Genomic DNA, 17,478 nt, shown 5'->3' with positions numbered 1-17,478 from the left:
ATGTTCCTGGACGGATATGCATTGGGCTCTATGGTGCAGAGTCTTGATGAGGGAATTCTTCTGGGATGGATGGTGGTGGGAATACGGTTTCAGATAAGCATCCGTATGGGTAGCTTTCCTGTAGACAGTGGCTCATTGAACTATCAGGTCTCTTTTTTTATTAGGACATTCAAAAAAGGTAGCTTGCCATCTTTTTCGACTTCCATGGTAAATCTGATGGCTGGGTGTATGGAATTGATGTGGTCGAGGGATTGGTCTAGAGCAGGCCGGCCATGTGGCCAGATGACAAAAGTGTCATCCACGTACCTCTTCCATAAGGTTGGGCGCAGAGTGGTAGTCTGGATGGCGTGAGTCTCAAATTTCTCCATGAAAATGTTGGCTACAACCGGAGATAGGAGGGAGCCCATTGGGGTGCCCTCAGTTTGTAGAACGTTCCATTCCAAGTGAAGTATGTATTGGTTAAGCAGTGTCTCACCAGGGGGGGGGGGGGTACCTCAGTGTTTAGTCCTTTATGAACCAAGTCTTCAATAATTGTCAGCTACAGGAACTTTGGTGAATAAGGAAACTACATCAAAACTGACAAGCAGGTCGTCTGGGGACACACAATCCGCAAAGCTATCACTCAAACCATGAAGAAAGACCCTCTTGAGAAGCCTTTCAAAACCATCACTTTACCCTACATTGCGGGGATCACAAAAAAGATCTCAAAAATCTTGACTAAACACAAGATCCAGGTCCGATTCAACACATTACATAAAATCCATGATCTGGTTCCGTCTGTAAAAGATGTGATTCCGGACATACAGTACCCTGGCATCTACAAACTAAGTTGCCTCTGTGGTAGTAGTTACATTGGAGAAACCAAACGACATATCTCGGACCGTATTCGTGAACACAAAGTAGAATTAAAACACGGTAGGACCAACACCTCGGCCATGGCAGATCACTGTTAAAATTTAGTAGGCTCACATGACATTGACTTCTCCAAGACAGAGGTTCTCTGCAAGCCATCTGGCTACCACGAGAGATTCGTTCATGAGGCTATCCACATATACAAACACAGAGACAATTTCAACCGAGAAGATGGATTCTGGCTTAGCAATCATTGGAAGGATTTGATAAACCATTTCGGGTCTTAATTGATTGTTGACGCTTACGGTGGCTTTCAGACCGCATCCATTATTTTCGTCTCCCCCCTCCTCTCTTCCGAACATAGATGGACTCGTCCATCTGAATAACTGCCAAATCGCTCTCCGTGGTGCTAACGTTAAAAAAGAAAACCGCCACTTTTTTCAAAATTTTTGCTGTGGTTTTCACACCTGATGATGATTGCTTGTGTTGCAGTCGAAACGTCGTGAGAATTTTATTGTTTCCCTTCTACGTGACTTTACCCAAAGAACCAAAAAGAAATGTGCAAACGTTTTAGGTGGGGGGGGGGGGGGGGTAGCAGAGGGGTCGGGAAGAGATGCGGATCGAAGGGGGCTGCACAAAGGCCCCGAGCGCGCTGCACGGAGGAGTGGCGTCTGTTTTCACAGTGGGCGGGGAGAGGGGTTCAGAGTGGGCGTGGCCACACGAGTCACGTGATTTACGGGGAGGCTCCGGCTGATTGAGCCCGCTTGAATGGATGTATTTAAACCGGTGCTTCTTACACTTTGCTGCAGCCTTGCACCCCTTTGGTTTTCAATTGTGAAACAAATGTACAATGTTAATAAATACATTGGCTTGATGAAACAAAGTAGTTGTGCGTGAGTGTCCCGTGCTTAATTTGTGTTTAGATGATTTACCTTCTAGCCATGTCTCGCACCCCCAGAATGGGCATCTCGCACCCCCAAGGGTGAGAACCACCGCTCTGAACAACCGTGGTCCCACTCTGGCTCTGCCATCGCCGCAGCGCGCGCCACCCCTCATTAATGCCTCGCTCGCCGGCTCACTCAATCCTCCTCCATCCTCCCCTCGGCTCAGCGTGTCCATGTCTCTTGATCTTCGTCCGGACTCCCTCTCGCCTGCGCGTCCCCCCCACCCACCCCTCCCAACTCTCCCTCCCTCTCTCTCCACGAGCTTCCCTCTGCCGTAGCGGCCTCTCCCTCTGCTCCTGGCACCCCCTTCCCCATCCCCACCAATTCCTTATCGCCAGGCGCTATCGCCAGGCGCAATTGAAATTCACGGACACACCTTGAGGCGAGTTTAATTTATTTCTTGAACGAAAAGCACTCGCCCCTTGGCGCCTAATGCGTCTCAGTGCGGGCCCTGGTGCGTCGACCCTGCGGAAGTCGCCTCCCTCGCCGTTTTGACATCCAGCGAAGTGGTGAGCGGCGTACTCGGTGAGGGGGGGGAGCAGGGAGCGGGGAGCTTCCGCGCATTTCCATCGCCTGCTTATCGCCGCGCTGCCACCTCTCCTCATCTCCCTGCATCACCACGGGCTCATCCGCTCGGCCCCCCCCACCACCACCACCTCCCACTGTCGTTTGCCTCAAATCGTATCCGTCTCCCGTTGTCTCTGGTGGCAGCCGCCGTAGCCTTGTCCGTGGCACGCGGATGAATGTTAGAGGCGAGAAGTTGCAGCGAAGAACAAGGTGGTAGGGGTGGGGGCACTTACAGAGAGGCGCGGCCACAGGAAGGAAGAGACGGAATGAAAGAAGAGGAGCGAGGAATGTGTTGCGATTGAGAACGTGGATGAGAAGCGCTGGGCTTGGCGGTGGGTCTCGGGGTACAACAGGCGGCGTCGGAGACAGGAACAGCGCCTGCGCAGCGGCGCGCGCTCAGCTGTCACCGTCTGCACGCCGACCTTGACGCGTCCCGCCGCCTGTAGACGCAACTCCCCCGGTGCCTCGGAGACTTCCCGCCCGAGCTGCCGAAGTCAGACGTAACACGCGACGCATGTCATTACGTCTAGGCACCGTGTATTTTAGGAATGCATCGACACCGGGATTCTCGACACTCGCGATGCCACGTATCGGATGGTGCGCATTCAAATACTCATCAGTACTGAGCCGGGCGGATCAACTCGTCTGGTTCTGTACTGTGGGTCCGCGTGCGTCCTGCGCAGCTGCCAGAGGCAGAACTTTCACCAGTGGGCAAAAGAAGATTCTCGAATCGAATCATGACCCCGAATCGTGGTGCGTTCAGATGGTTTATAACACTATGTAACACAATTTTTGTTCCTGGGTAGTAAGAAAATTTCGTAATTGCTTATGCCTAAAAAGTATAGAAAATTCATATTATTCCCCACAAACTTTGATTTTTGTACCAGGACAGTTATATTTTGAAATGTATCTATTTTCAATAAGAAAACCAGCGAATCTGTGTCTTTTCGTTCACATAAAGTCAGAAAAAAACAACATATGAATCAAAATTAACATGTCTTTATACTAAAGTAATAAAAAAAATACTACAAAAGATTTAGAAGTGACGACAGCATGGGACCTCCTTTGCCAGTACCAAAATCTGAGAATAGGTTTTCCCATTTTTTCTGGCAACAAAACAGGTGTTAAGATTTTCTTGGTTCTTTCGGTAAAGTCACGTAGAAGGGAAACAATAAAATAATAATAAAAATATATAACAATTTTATTGTTATAAAATAATTTTATTGTTATATATTTTTATTATTTGATTGTTTCCCTTCTACATGACTTTACTGAAAGAACCAAGAATATGAATCCCTGCAGTCACGAAAGCTTTAAATCAGGTGTTAAGATGTTAAAACACACTTGTGTTGTTGCCAGAAAAAAGGAAAAACCTATTATCAGATTTAGAAGTGAGTAGTTTTTCAAGATTTACAATTATACTGTAAATAACTTTCACGAATCAGCCTCCAAATGTAGTCCCCCATCATGTTCTCGTTATAATGTTCTTGGTAGCGGCGTTCAAAGTCCAGTATGTCCTGGTGGAAGCGCTCGCCTTGCTCCTCCGAGTACGCTCCCATGTTCTCCTTGAATTTGTCAAGATGAGCATCAAGAATAGGATTTTGACGGACATCCTTCAGCCCATTGTGCCGTAGTTCTTCACCAGAGTCTCAACCAGCTCCACGTAGTTTTCGACCTTGTGATTGCCCAGGAAGCCACGAACCACTGCGACAAAGCTGTCCCAAGCCGCTTTCTCCTTACTAGTGAGCTTCTTGGGGAATTCATTGCACTCCAGGATCTTTATTTGTGGTCCGACGAAGACACCGGCTTTGACTTTTGCCTCAGACAGCTTCGGGAAGAAGTCTTGAAGTTACTTGAAGGCTGCCAACTCCTTATCTACAGCTCTGACAATTTTTTCATAAGGCCCAATTTGATGTGCGGGGAGAAGGACAAATCCGGTTGCCGGGACTTTTCGATGCGGCATGTCGGGTTCCTGCTTCTCCCCACAGAGAACTCGGTCCCTGTGGCCAGTCCCGCCTGTGGTAGTGCGCCTTGGTGTCCCTGCTGTCCCAAAGGCAAAGATAGCAGGGAAACTTGGTAAAACCGCCTTGGAGACCCATCAGGAATGCCACCATTTTGAAGTCTCTGATGACCTCCCAGCCATACTCATCATACTTCAAGGCGTCCAGCAAGGTTCCACTACTTGAGCCAAGACGTCAAAATCTCGGCATTGGACTTGGTGAGACCAAGATCTCTGATCAAGTCGTTGATGTCTTTTTGGTTGGGGTAATATGGGTTTCTCTCCTCAGCTCCACCTCTGAAATTGTCATCTTGATCTACAACGTCTTCCTCGCTCTGTGACTTGCTGCTCTCTTCTAAAGACGGCTGCTCTCTTTCCGGAGGAGTGGGTACAGGGAGCTCATGGCAGTGTGGCACCGGGGCGATGGATGAAGGAAGGTCTGGATTCGTGATAGCAGGTGCATTCTTGCCAGTCCGACGTTTGGAAGGGTCCACCATGCAGAAATAGCAGCTGTTTGAGTGGTCAGAGGGTTCCTGTGGAGGCCGGCATCCACCCCAACGCCCTTGCCAGGCAGTTGAGGCGCGACGTCTGCCCCTTCCACTCCCTCCTCTACCGCGTCGATCGGCCCCGCCGGGCCCCCGCCGACCGAGTGATCGGCCCCCCGAGTTAGCGCCCCCTCTGAGGGACATCGCTAAATTGCTGGCTCACAGCCGCATGGGGTTACTCCGCCCCGTGCCCATACACCAATGTTAAGATTATGGCGGCGGCGAGCACGCACACGCCCCTGCCGGCGATCAGACACTAATATGCGCCCGCACTAAGCCTGCCGCTAAACGGCCGCGCGAACGCGCGCGCTTCTGCAGGCGGTTCATATCCTAACCCGCAGCACGCACTATGACCAGCACTGCAGCGGCAGCACCAACGCGCGAGCTTCTGCAGGAAATTATTTTAACGAGCGCTCGTGCTGCGACTCTGCCCTCATTCTCGCCACACGTCCACCCACGCAGTTGTTCTACACAAAGGCTCGCGTTAAATGGCTGCGCGAATGCGCGCGCCAGCGGGTGATTAATCGCTGCCCTGCACCCGCGCTAGGACTCGCTGGAAAGTAGTTGCACGAACACGCACACTCGAAACACCAACACTGCGTCGACGCTCTGTGCTAACGTCTTTATTTGCGGTGCAAAAACTCTGCGCTGCCCGGGGGAAATATACTGCGAGCAGAGCCTATCCTATCCCTACCCAGTCCCCCAAATACTTACGCGCCCTGTTACGTACCTCGCAGCCATTCTCACGGCATCGCACGGACACTGAGAGAGGTGGAGGACGGAGGTAGGAGAGAACCTTGCCTCTCGCTGTCTCGTGGTGGCACACGCTGGCATCTCACGGACGCTGTGAGCGGCTCAAAGAGGTGGGCTGGCGGGGAGTCGGTCTGGGTCAGAAAAGACCTTTGAACCGTTTCCGGTTCCCCTTCTTATGCCCTGGGATTTCGAAAATCCAGGGTTACATTACGTCATTCTGCGCAGCCAATCGTGCGCCTACCTTTTGAATTTTCACACGTTTCGCTGCCGTCACCTAGGGCATTACGTTACGCTATCTCCCGGCCCATTGTCTCCGCGCCTGCATTCCTTACCCCTGACTCAGCCGGTTTAATCCGGGAGGCCGCCGGCTGCCCAATACACACCCGCGGTGTGCACGGGGATTTCTCTCCTACCTCCTCGTCTGCGCTGCTCGCGTAACATTTCACCCGGAAGCCTCCCCGGTGCTGTGAGCATCGCATTGCGGTTAGCCCGGGTGAGCTTCTGTACGCCCATACAATTGTAAGCGCAATTTAGGGGGGCCGCACTGTAATTTGTCCTGGGTGGGGAGGGGGGGATTGGCCAATCTCCTGGCACCGGGAAACCGTGGGACTTCCCCTCTAGGGGCCCTTTGGATGAAACCTCGTGGTGCTAGGCGATCCCCCGATGGGGCACTCCGTGTGTGTGCGTGGCGTGTGTGCGTTCGGCGTGTGTGTGTGTGTGCGCGGCGTGTGTGTGTGTGTGTATGTGCGGCGTGTGTGTGTGTGTGTGCATGTGTGCGTTCAGGGCGGGGGTAGGGGGGGAGTCGCGGCGCTTGCGGAGTGGCACCACGGTCGTGGCACCGCCACATTCCCGCCAAATTCTTGGGATAGCGAACTGTATGGCTCTCTGTTCCCCTTTGTACCATCCTACAAAAATAAATTTCTTTCATCCATGACTAATGTGCAAGAGATTCTGGTAACATTTTTCAAATATGATATATATTTTTTCAATAACATTGAGAATTGTAAAACATTTTAAAATTAAAAACTTTCACAATTTTAACAAATTTTATAACATAAAATTTCGAGCAACAATTGTACATCTTACCTTCCAGAGTTATTTTGCATTGCTCAAGGTGAAATGAGGTGCCCAGGGTTTGTCCTGATCCCCGACAGGCATGCCGAAATATGTCTTGTTGGCCTCACACATCTTAGCAGATGCTTCCACAGAGTACTTTCTCGCTCTTGTCTTGATAAATTGGCCACAGACAAAGCAAAATGCGTCTGCCGGATGCTTGCAGCCTCTTGATGCCATCTCAGAAAGATGCAGAGATGTATGTGCCACTTAGGCAGCTGAAACTAAACTGAACTGGTGTGCTTAAGGCCCCTGTATTTATACTACTATTTATATTACTGGCAAAGTTTGCGGGGAATAATAGCCCTTTTCTGTTCTTTTGAGGCATAAGCAATTTGGAAATTACACTAACCAGGAACAACATTTTTTTGTTACAGTGTAATCTAAGTAGTTGCACTGCGTTATCGCCATTTATTACAATGCGAGTGAATGGTTCAACAGTGTTTATTTGGTACAAGAGGTCGGTAGTGTAGAGTTCAGATGTGTATACTGTGCTGTTTCGGGGCCTGAATCACGGACTCTGTCATTCTTGGAGATCGTGAGTGACCCGAGCTCATGGCATCCTCAAACCATGACATATATTGCCGTGAACTAATCTCTGTCGCGTGGAGAAAAATATGCCTTTTCATGTTTGTCACTCCAAATAAAATAAAATATTACATCCCATTTGCCGTGGTGGGAACGACTGCGTTCCGGAAGGAATCTAGCAAGGAATGTTTTTTTGACTCTCAGATAGACCCCTAGACGAAGAGAGAGAGAGACCCACAGACATGCTCAGAGACCCACAGACACGCACAGATACCCACAGACACGCACAGATACCCACAGGCACGCACAGAGACCCACAGACACGCACAGAGACCCACAGACACGCACAGATACCCACAGACACGCACAGAGACCCACAGACACGCACAGAGACCCACAGACACGCACAGAGACCCACAGACATGCTCAGATACCCACAGATACGCACAGATACCCACAGACACGCACAGAGACCCACAGACACGCACAGAGACCCACAGACACACACAGTAACCCACAGACACGGTCAGAGACCCACAGACACGGTCAGAGACCCACACACGAGCACAGAGACCCACAGACACGCACAGAGACCCACAGACACGCACAGAGACCCACAGACACGCACAGATACCCACAGACACGCACAGATACCCACAGGCACGCACAGAGACCCACAGACACGCACAGAGACCCACAGACACGCACAGATACCCACAGACACGCACAGAGACCCACAGACACGCACAGAGACCCACAGACACGCACAGAGACCCACAGACATGCTCAGATACCCACAGATACGCACAGATACCCACAGACACGCACAGAGACCCACAGACACGCACAGAGACCCACAGACACACACAGTAACCCACAGACACGGTCAGAGACCCACAGACACGGTCAGAGACCCACACACGAGCACAGAGACCCACAGACACGCACAGAGACCCACAGACACGCACAGAGACCCACAGACACGCACAGAGACCCACAGACACGCACAGATACCCACAGACACGCACAGATACCCACATACACGCACAGAGACCCACAGACACGCACAGAGACCCACAGACACGCACAGAGACCCACAGATACGCACAGAGACCCACAGACACGCACAGAGACCCACAGACACGTACAGAGACCCACAGAGACGGTCAGAGACCCACAGACACGGTCAGAGACCCACAGACACGCACAGAGACCCACAGACACGGTCAGAGACCCACAGACACGCACAGAGACCCACAGACACGCACAGATACTCACAGATACACACAGTGACCCACAGACACGGTCAGAGACCCACAGTGACCCACAGGCACACACAGTGACCCACATACACGGTCAGAGACCCATAAACACACACAGTGACCCACAGACACACACAGTGACCCACAGGCACACACAGTGACCCACAGACACACACAGTGACCTACAGGCACACACAGTGACCCACAGACACACACAGTGACCCACAGGCACACACAGTGACCCACAGACACGGTCAGAGACCCATAGACACACACAGTGACCCACAGACACACACAGTGACCCACAGACACGGTCAGAGACCCACAGAGACGGTCAGAGACCCACACACGAGCACAGAGACCCACAGACACGCACAGATACTCACAGATACACACAGTGACCCACAGGCACACACAGTGACCCACAGACACGGTCAGAGACCCATAGACACACACAGTGACCCACAGACACGCTCAGATAACCACACACGGAGTGAAGCTCCTCAGATCGAGTGCACGGTCCAGATCTCGTGGGGAATGGGGGGGGGGGGAGTTCCCCCAGTCAACGTCTTCCCTTTCCAGCCCTGGTCGAGACACCGAATGTCGAAACCGGTCCAGAGTTTCGCTCCTATTCAACCAATCCTGCAACGCCACCAACAACAAATTGCACTCCCAGAAGGCAGTTTCCCCGGCGGGATGTGTTAAAAACCGCACCTTTATTTATTGACGTGGAGAGATAAAGATGAGAAGGAGGCGGTATGGTCTGTTTTTTTTGTGTTGTTGCAACAAAATGCGAGCCCGACATGCCGCGTCGAAAAGTCCCGGCCACCGGATTCGTCCTTCTCCCCGCACCTCCGATTAGCACGGATGGCTACGTGCGGTGCGAAAGAAGGTCAACACACACAGGGTACATAGGTCCAAAACTAAATCCGCGGACATCCATTCTGGCGCGGCGGAACCGCAAGAAAGGCACACGGCCCGTGAATGTATCGCGTTTCACGATTGATTTCAGTCACAGGGGGAATTTTTTGGCGCATTCCATGGCATTGGTCTCACATTCATCGTGAGCTGTCCATGCGTCCCAGCAGTACCGTACAACAGTGGCGCGCTCATCACGGCTGCCACGGTCGTTCGTGTGGCATGGGAGAGAGCGGGGGGGGGGGCACAGCTTCCAGAGGTTCTCACTCACGCGGTCCATTGCCGTGCAAGGCGCTGTGGTCACAATCAAAGCGGACTGCGAAGGAATCGCCGAAATTGCTGACATCAAAAGAAGGGCGCGTGTCACATTGTTACTCGATCCATGGCTCTATTGGCAATGCGATTAACCCCGGTATTTTTAATGTTTATTTATATGTTTGCGTCCGTTTTTATATTAATGCGTACGATTTTATCGTATTACAGCGCGGTTACGCAGCCACCGCACACACGTAACACCGGGTGGAAACTGCGGTGCATGTGACCCATTCCATGTCACTACACATGGTTACAACTTGTACGAAATGTAAAAAAAAATGCATAAACAACATCAAAAAGGAAAATTCCAGCGTGTGAACAAAGCAGACGGGGAATACCGCACGCCAGGCCCCACTTAGACGCGTCGGCCAAGGTCGCTTGCGCTCACTGTGCGTAACCCCAACGCACTTTAGATAAGAAATCTGCATCGGCTCGCGCCTGCTCCGCACGGGAGAGGAGATCGGTCAGTCAATACGGCAATGTCACCCCTAGTCTGTGGCATTACTCATCCAGTAACGTAAACAACAATCCAAACCATCGGGAACACGGGAGGGAGGGAGGGAGTGAGGGAGGCAGCCGTGATCAAGGTGGTTAAAGAAGGAGAATGCGGTTACAGTTGTCGGGTGGGGGAGGAGGAGGAGGTGGTGGTGGTGGAAGGAGGCTCGTGAAAGACGCCGCTGCTGAGCAGTTGGAGGCAGTCGCCCTCCAACACAAACTGAGGGCACAGGAGCGACACTCACAACAACGAGCGGAGCGAACGGGCATATAAAATTCAGCGAGTTGGCACATTAGGTGGGGTGGGGAGAGTATAGGTGGTGCATCTACAGTACCAGTCATCTCAGTCAGCCAAACCCATGACACCTGCTGGGTCTATCCCGTGACCTCCAGCGAGCCTTCGACACTTCACGTGGCCTCAACGTGCACCTGGCCTGGCACAGGCGTGGTGACGTCACCGTCACTCAGTGTCGAATGGCAGGGATATTGGTGGTGGTGAGAAGCGGTGACGGTGTACCAGTGTAGCGGTGTTGAAGCTATGGCTGGCTGTGGTGGCCTTGACGATGGTTGGTGATGTTTTTGAGGGTGGTTGCGGGGATTTGTTCCATGGCTGAGAGAGAGAGCGGCCGGCCCATTCTCACCCAAAGCGGAATCCCACACACGTCCGAGCAGTGGGATTCACTTCGACTCAAAGAGTTTTCAGGGGAGCCGCTTGGCACCTCGCACCACCCCACTCCCACCGTGGGTGGAAGTTGATGGTCGCAAAGTTGCGGAAGAGATGGACAAATATTTGTTTGTCACGGCTCGCGATCGCAAACCAATTTTTCCATCCAAGAGTACTGGCACCCTGTAACAGCGCTACCCTTGAAGCCGTATTTTAACGGAGGATATTTGTGATCTGATCTCTGAAATTGTGATTCTATTCCGACCCTGACGCCTGCTGTAATATTAGAAGTTTGTACGTCTGTCTCCCCGTGGTCGCGTGGATTTTTCTCCAAGTCCTCCTCCGGTCTTTTCCCTTCCACGTTTAGAAACGTGCGTTTCGAGTATGCGACTGCTGCTATGAGTGTCCACGCGATGAGACACTTTCGTTGAGCCATCATCTGTGGCCAGGTCGCTTCTAAAAAAAAACAGCTATGTAGCTCAGCGGGTCTTGCCTGGTAAAAACATTTTTTTTAATGTAAAAAAAAATGATGGGCTCTATATCAGGTCTGCAGATATACTGACCATGTCTGTGAGGTCTCAGGCAAACCACCTTCAGCCCAGACAACAACGTCACGTGGCAAGGTTGGAAACAGTCGCTAACCCCTGTGAGCGGTTGGCTGCTCCTGCCGCCTATTCATGATGCGCGAAGAGCGATCCGGAGCCTGAGGCCAGGTACAGCGCTGGCCAGGGCAGATCTTACAATCAATTTGCTGAGCGAGGGTGGCGATTATGCGCACAGGCTGCCTTGCGTAACATAATTTCGGCTTCCTGGACTGCAGAACGGGTTCCATCGACGATGCCGAGATTGCCCTGGTGGGGTCCCCCTTGCTCAGTCGTGGAACGGTGGCAGATGGAGAGGGTTCACCGGGATAGCGCACGGGGTTACGAGGTCCAGGAGGACGTGGAGCGGAGTCGACTTTCTCTCGACTCGTGTCAAGATGGACCCCTGGTGAGGGGCACCGTGAAGGTGATGACGTGTTGGAGATGGCCGTAGTGGCGGTAGTAGCCTCGCCTGTGTGGCTTTTGTTTTTTGTGTGCTTGTCCGTGTTGTGTTTGCCTTCGTCCGTGTTGTGCTTGCGGTGGGGCAGTTGTGGAGAGAGTGGAGAAGTTTCTGTACTTGAGCAGGGTGCTCATGACCAGCTCCGGTTTGGTCTCAAGCCGAGTGAGTCGAGCGGCATTTCTGAACATCGGCTGCATAACGCTGTGTGGCAGCTACCTGGCCTGTCGCTGCACATGGAGCTCCGGGTCTTCTAGGACACAGTCATGCCCTCCCTTCTCTATGCTTGCGAAACGTGGAGCCCTCTAAAGGAATATCTGCGCTGGTTCAAAACATTCAGGCTGGCCTGCCTACGATCCATCCTGGGTTTAAGCAGACTGCACAGTGTGATGAGTTTACAGATCCATTAAAGATCTGGACACAGTCCCAACAGTGAGCTCCCCTGGCAGGCAAGGCTGCGCTGGCTGGGTCAAGTGGCCCGCATGCCCAGCCACCGCATGCCCAAACAGCTTCTGTTCGGTCGGATAGATGGGGCCAAACGGACAAGGCACGGGCTAGAGAAGAGATGGATTGATATGGTACAGTCATCCTCCAGCAACAACGGAGGGCAGAGGAGCGACGCTCACAACAATTAGCGGAGCGCCGGGTGCCTAAAACGCAGACGGATGGCACAGTGGCGAGTACAGCTAGTTCATCGGCCAGCCATCATAGCAGTCAACCCATGGCATTTGGCTCTGTTCCGTCTGGCCTTGATAGTGCACCTAGCCTGGCACAAGCGCCATGCTGACTTCACCGCCACTGAGTGGTGAAAGGCGGTTCGCGTGTTTGTGGGGAGCGGTGGTGCAGCGGTTAGAGCTACGCTGCGCTCCGAATCCAGCAACCCGAGTTCGACTCCCGCTCACGGCCAACGCCTGTGATGATTATCTAAACCCGGTCATGGGCGCCTCCCCTTAGCTCGAACTCAACCTTAAAACGAGTGTCTGGTGCGATGTATGAACATCGCTGGGAGACAAAGGTGGCCGGGCGTGGGTTTTTCCGGCCACACCACCCCCTCGTGCACCGTGTCGACCCTTCACAGGCGCACGCGCACGGGGGGGTCTTTGTTGTGATCGTGACGCACGGGGGAGCCGCGAGGATGGATGCGCGGGTATTGCCCGCTGTCCCGGGGCATCAATATCCCTGATTCGTATCCCAGGGAGCTCGGCCTCCTCGTGATGGACTGAGCCCTCGGCTCCACGACGTGACACGGCGGCTGCTGCTGCTGTTTCATTATTTCTTTGTTATATCAACAGGAGGCGGCCGAGGAGGAGGAGGGGGAGGAGGCGACGACTCGCATTAGTTACGATGTTCGTTAACGACGCGTGACGACGACAACAACAACAACAACAAAACCGGGCGACGAAAATTGGTTCCAAAAACGCAGCCTCGCTGGGACACCGGGCGCGCGAAACAACCTGGGGAGCTGGTGAGGGGACGTGGAGAGCCACGCGGCCACCACGTGGCGCCCGCCCGCCCGCCCGCCCGCTCGCCCGCCCGCTCGCCCGCCCGCTCGCCCGCCCGCTCGCCCGCCCGCTCGCCCGCCCGCTCGCCCGCCCGCTCGCTCGCTCTGTGATGCCGAGCTCGAGAGCGCTCAAGCGGCAAATGGAACGGGTTCAGCCCCCGTGTTGATTCCCGTGCGATGCGTTGTCACACCAACAACAACAACACAAACAAATAAAAGCACGTCAAAGTGTCCCCTGTGCGCTGTGTGACGCGCGGGTTGCCTCATTGCTGCATTCGCTGGCAGTTTATTTTTCCAACGCTTTGCCAATGTCGACAAATCGGTATAATGTGGCTCTGGGGTTGCCACCCGGTCCCGCTTAAACCCGGGATTATTCGGACAGACCGAGGTTTGCCGGCGGTGTTCGGGTGGCAACAGGAGTTCATTTGCAACCGAGATCTCCTACCGGCATTGTTTTGGTCTGGCCATGTTTTTGTTTATTGTAGTACGGAGTTAGACTGATGACCTTAATCTTAGTTGTCTTGTGGTTGTTGTTGTTGTTTGACTTGCATCCCACTGGGATCTTTGCACACAGCGTTTGGTGTACGGTGCTATTTCAGGAATATTTTTGCTGGTTTTTTTCCTGTATTTTCTGTTTGCACAGTCACACAAAGTCACTTTAAGATGTTTTTCTTGTTCATGTTTTTAGTTTGTTGCGGTTGCACCCGATTCAAGAGCCGAATGGCTCACAGGGCTATACCAAATAAATGGAACTGAACTGAACTGATAACGGACCTCGGCTGGCTGAGAGATGTTTCCGTGTTTGGGCTGCGTGAATGGGTGGGGCGGTGGAGGTCAGTGGTTCGCACGCTGCGCTATGACCCCTATCCCCCGCCACCTGAGTTCGACTCCGGGACGCGGCGAACGTCCGTGACGAGTCGAGTGGAAGCTGCCAGGCGGTCTGTTGAGCGAGAATTCACGGCGAATGCCACCGTCAAGCATGCGACGGAACATTGATGACCATCAATCATCAATCTCCCACTCTCTGCAGAGCAGCAGCAGCTGAAGCGACGGGTGACTGTCATCTGGACCAACCTGACCCCACGCTTCGCCCACGCTTCCCCCTTCACCAACCTGCATTGGCCAGCGTTGTGAAGAATGGTCAAACAGCGCCCTTGAGTGACGCGACGTGCTTGTGGTCTTCATCCGCCGGTGGGTTGACGGAGCGCTGTGTGCCGTTACCACCATCGTCGTTATCGTTACGGCTGCCTGTGACGCGTTCGTCTTTTAGCTTTGAAAACTGAGACCGGTTGCATGAGAGCGACACAGCAGCGATGTCACACGAGGGGGGGAGGGTGATATAATGGAGGCATCTTTCTGTCACCATCAAGGTCTTAATTCTCATTAAGGTCCCCTCAGACCCGTGCCGGGAGGCCCGGAACACACACCGGTTGTGTAGCGACAAGATCTGTTTCTTGGGTCACGTCCTGCCTTGATAGGCCGACGATAATACCCGGGCCTCTTGGCACGGATCGTGTATCGCCTTAATAGACCTCCTCGACTTATAAAAGGCCGCACCGCGAGTCTGTGCATCATTGGCCTTGTACAGCCTCGCCGGGTCGATCTGCCGCCCGCTGAACCCAGAGAAGGCCGTGATTGTGGTGTTCGCGAGCCAGAATTCACCCTCGCCGGGATTCCATCAAGGTCCTTCACCTCTTCTCATCTCCAACTTCACCTCTTCTCATCTACAACTTCACCTCTTCTCATCTTCAACTTCACCTCTTCTCATCTTCAACTTCACCTCTTCTCACCTACAACTTCACCTCTTCTCACCCCCAACTTCACCTCTTCTCACCCCCAACTTCACCTCTTCTCACCCCAACTTCACCTCTTCTCATCTACAACTTCACCTCTTCTCATCTTCAACTTCACCTCTTCTCACCCCCAACTTCACCTCTTCTCACCTACAACTTCACCTCTTCTCACCCCCAACTTCACCTCTTCTCATCTACAACTTCACCTCTTCTCATCTACAACTTCACATCTTCTCATCTACAACTTCACCTCTTCTCATCTACAACTTCACCTCTTCTCACCCCCAACTTCACCTCTTCTCATCTACAACTTCACCTCTTCTCATCTACAACTTCACCTCTTCTCACCCCAACTTCACCTCTTCTCATCTACAACTTCACCTCTTCTCATCTACAACTTCACCTCTTCTCATCTTCAACTTCACCTCTTCTCATCTACAACTTCACCTCTTCTCACCCCCAACTTCACCTCTTCTCATCTACAACTTCACCTCTTCTCACCTACAACTTCACCTCTTCTCACCTACAACTTCACCTCTTCTCATCTACAACTTCACCTCTTCTCACCCCCAACTTCACCTCTTCTCACCTACAACTTCACCTCTTCTCATCTCCAACGCCACATCTTTTTGGCCATCAGTGCTTCTGTTCGCGCGGCACCCACAACGCCTTTCCGCTTGAAATCAGGGGGCAATGGGAGTCGGTAGATCGATTTGTCTGCTTTGAGAACCCCATCTCTTTAAAGTGGCCTTCCCCTCTCTCGTTCGGTCGGTTGCCCCCTCCTGCACTGGGTTTTTTTTTCTGCTTTCCATGCATTGGGCATTGGGATCCTAGGATGGAATGCGCAATAATAGACTTTAATTATTATTAATTATTAATTATTATCCCCAAACTGGAAACCTTTTTAGACTGGCGCGTACACAAACCGACGCAGGCTGCCACCTCGTGTTGACCCCTGACCCCAGTGCCTGAGATCTTTCCTCGGCCGCGACCGTTATCAAGGACACGGTGGGGGATATCAATAAATGATTAAACAAAAGCTTTGGCAAGTAAACCCCGAAGGTTTTTTTTTTCTCCTTGGTTCCACTGCACGATCTTCTTTCTTTCGTCAGCTGCGACACGGCTCGCTCGGCCCCGGCTTCGTCCAAACGTGCTGCCAGTCGTCGTTCTGCACGACGAAGGTGTCCGGGGCTGGCTGCCACCATCTCGGCACAGGTCAGCTCCTGATCGCGCGTGCCAACACCTCGAACCCCGGGCAGGTGGCAACCACGAGTCCTATCCTCCACAGTACCGCAGTGTTTCACTTCCCCCTGCCTCAGCGCCACGTCGTTGTCAGTCGGTCTGCCTAGACTGCTGCTACACCACAGCTCGTCGGCCTTCACATTATTATTATTATTTACTCGTTGCCTTCCTCTACACTCGCCACGCAAGTCCCTTCGGGTGATGTATTTCACGTGTGGTTTGCGTGTTTAACGAACACCCGTGGCAGACACACACAGAGGGAAAGAGAGAGTGTCGTAGCCTATAAACAACTTGGTCTCGCCAGTCCGGGCATGCCTGACTGCTGATGAGACACCGAATGTCGAAATGGGACCCAACGTTTGTGTTGCGTTTGAACAGTGCCGCTAAAATTGTGCAATTCTAAAAAAGAAGGGGGGCCGTGCGGCTGACGGGCAGTGTGTAACATACATTATGATGATGATGATGATTATTACTAAAAATGTGGGGAGAGACAGATGTGGCGAGGAGGCGTATTGTCTGCTTATGTATTTGGCCTTCACCTCCGGCAAACATGCCAACGTTGGACCAACGTTGGCATGTAGATGGAATAAATCCTTCTTATATGTTCTATATTTAGTGGGCAGGAACCGACATGGCAAGGAGGCGTATGGGCCACTTATTTATTTGGCATTCACCCTCGTAAACAGTCTAACGTTGGTTCAACGTTGCTCCAACGTTGGTCCAACGTTGGAGCAACGTTTGACCGATGTTCGACCAAACATTCGTCCCTCATTTCCTAGATCTGAGTGTTGAGCTGGAGAGTCTGGGTGCTGGGCTGGAGAGTCTGGGTGTTGAACTGGAGAGTCTGGGTGTTGAACTGGAGAGTCTGGGTGTTGAACTGGAGAGTCTGGGTGTTGAACTGGAGAGTCTGGGTGTTGAACTGGAGAGTCTGGGTGTTGGGATGGAGAGT

Source organism: Petromyzon marinus, chromosome 40 (genome assembly GCF_048934315.1).
Source record: "Petromyzon marinus isolate PM22_M1 ecotype Great Lakes invasive population chromosome 40, UKy_Petmar_22M1.pri1.0, whole genome shotgun sequence".
In the NCBI taxonomy this organism is placed as follows: Eukaryota; Metazoa; Chordata; class Hyperoartia; order Petromyzontiformes; family Petromyzontidae; genus Petromyzon; species Petromyzon marinus.
Note: the sequence above shows the minus strand (reverse complement) of the source record.